Raw genomic sequence first — 2,744 nt, 5'->3', positions numbered from 1 at the left:
GACTGTCCTAGACGTGTTTCGTCGTCAACGCGTTCTCGACCTTCTTTGCATAATTTCTACCAATGTAAAACATTTGCTCGATATAAACATTTATCACGCAAGACATTTTCCAACATTCTGAACGTTTCGGCACCAGAAATTTGATACCGCACACAAAATTTAATAGAACTTCTTTGTTGAATATTTTCTCTCATCGTAAAAATCGCCAAATACACGTTTCATAATTTAGAAAGGCAAACGTATACTAAACACTAATCATTATTTTGATGTGACGTTTGGCACAGATGTCACTGACAGTCATACTAACCTAGAAGAAAATATTTCGACGATTGTATTTTTGCGCCAAATTTTTTATTTTTTTTGCCCGCATCTTATATCCCAAACACACGGTATTTTATCTTACGTTTCCGGTGGGCTTCAACCTACCATGCATTTTTTTTCTTTTTTTTTAAAGGGCTTCCGCACTAGTCTATAAGTGTGAAAACATACAGGGTTTGTCCGGAAAGAAATAGGGCTGATTTTCTTCCGCCGCGACTATACTTCGGAGCGTGCGCGCACCGACTGGACTCGATAGAGGGCGTTCCTAGATAACGAATGAGCAGCTAGTCAGTTGTCTCTGAGCACTTGGAGAGTCAGAACAAACATTTTCGCGCGACGTGTTTCTGCGAGTGGTGCAAGCCGAAAGCGAATAATTTTTGAATAACGTAATCACAGGTCCGAATGGACGAAATCACTCCAGCTCTGAAAGTATTCGATGTAGTACCCGACGGTGGAAGCAGACCTCAACTCCGCTGGAAAGACCATGTGGAGAAGGACCTGGCTTCACTTGGAATCTCCAATTGGCGCCAAGCAGCGAAAAGAAGAAACGACTGGCGCGCTGTTGTCAACTCGGCTAAAATCGCGTAAGCGGTGTCTACTCCAGTAACAAAGAAGAAGACTATTTCCAAATATATGTGAATACTTAAATAAGCTTTCGTCGCATGCGTTGAGCAGGGGTTAATTATCTAATTTCGATACAAAGTTATTGCGAAAGTATTTTATGATTTCTATTGTGTGCCAATCTACCAAGCCTCTTATAAAGATATTTATTATTATTTGTTTTTATTATTTCTTTTACGAGCTACGGAATTTCTCGTGCGATTAAATTTCTACACGAAATACGGGGTAGTCGGCACACCTCATTAAGGAAAAGAAGTATGACTCATATACTATGTATTGTATGTGTATATAAATATACATATGTATGAATATGTATCACAATTACGTGTATGATTTGAGGAGAAAATCAAAATATCAATAAATATAAATGTATAAAGTTTTTTGTTTTAATTGTGCAAATTTAAGGCTTAATTCATAAGAGAGAAAATACTGATACAGAAGAAACCGGTTACGCAACGTGGTGATAACTTCTAAAGAGAGATTTGAATCACTAAAAAATCCCTTTCTGGTCTAGTCTAGGCAACAAGGGACGTCAATTAATGCCTCTTTTAGACAACACTTGCCCAAGAACTTGGCGAACTGTTGCTCAGAAGTTGTATAACAAATATGTATTATAAATAGTTTTAAAGCCAAGCCAGTTTTGTTAGCCTTTAATATTTCACGAGATGTCAACTGAGAAAGTTTGGCAGTTTTCGAGTATGAACTATTCTTTGGATTAAATAAAAATGCGAATGAAACAATGTCTTTTACCCAGCTGCTACTAAAGTGGCAGTAGACGCACTGCTAAGAAGCACCGCTCGTTGAAAGAGGTGAGCATTCACTCCAACAGCAGAACGACAATACTAGCGCTGAGTTCGCTAGCTGTGCAGATAATCTTGCTTCAATGGTTTTCCTTTGAAAAAGTAGGGAACTTCGAAATGAATCATCCTTCATATGTTTATACCAATACATTTATATCAGTGCTTTGTTCTATTCTCCAGTTATCCAAAATAAAAGTGAAATGAAAGTGTTAAGTGAATTAACCTTCCATTAGTTGGTATTGAACACAAATTTGGTATTATTGCTAAGTGTTTTCTCTGCATGGTACATAAATATGTACTTTCATCCAGTACTATTGCCCTTAGGCAAGTATCTTCTTCAGCTGGTAGATAAGCAGAATAAAAGGGCAACAATGCTTACCGGATACGCTCACTGATCCGCCTACCTTTTCATTAGACATACATAACCCGATTAAGCCCCACAATGGTCGTTAGTGAATGCCATCAGCGGAAGGACATTTTCGTGCATACAGGTCGACAATGCAGACAAACTCACTTTCCGATGAAATTTCCAAAAATAGCGAAACACGAATGACAATATCTAAGAGACACAAATAGAGGCACTCTCGCTAACGGCACATTCCGGTAGTAACGGCAGCAGGAAGTTGGCCTGTTCGATCGTGTATATAAGTGAATAGTTTACTGGCTGATGACATTTCCCGTTAGACGGCATGGAAATGCCGATTTCGCGTACCAAATATATATGCATATGTAGCAAGTGGCAGCCGCAAGAGCTGATTGAGTCATTGCCAAAATATGCTTGCGGTTGCACGTATGTGATTTAAGGCATTGTATTGGAATCAGAATCGTCTTTTGTTTTATGTTTATTGAATTTTCTTGATATGTCAATTTTTTTTCTTTTGGATAAAAGAGATTTTTAGCAGCTCTTCGTCCGTCCGTCGTTCGCATATAGCCAAATTCGCTTAGGACGTTTCTTATAAGATTTATTACCAACACTGTGATATGGATGAAATCGTATGATAACTC

Source organism: Bactrocera dorsalis, unplaced genomic scaffold, assembly GCF_023373825.1.
Source record: "Bactrocera dorsalis isolate Fly_Bdor unplaced genomic scaffold, ASM2337382v1 BdCtg017, whole genome shotgun sequence".
Classification (NCBI taxonomy): domain Eukaryota; kingdom Metazoa; phylum Arthropoda; class Insecta; order Diptera; family Tephritidae; genus Bactrocera; species Bactrocera dorsalis.
The sequence above is the reverse complement of the archived record's forward strand: the minus strand, read 5'-3'. Positions refer to the sequence as shown.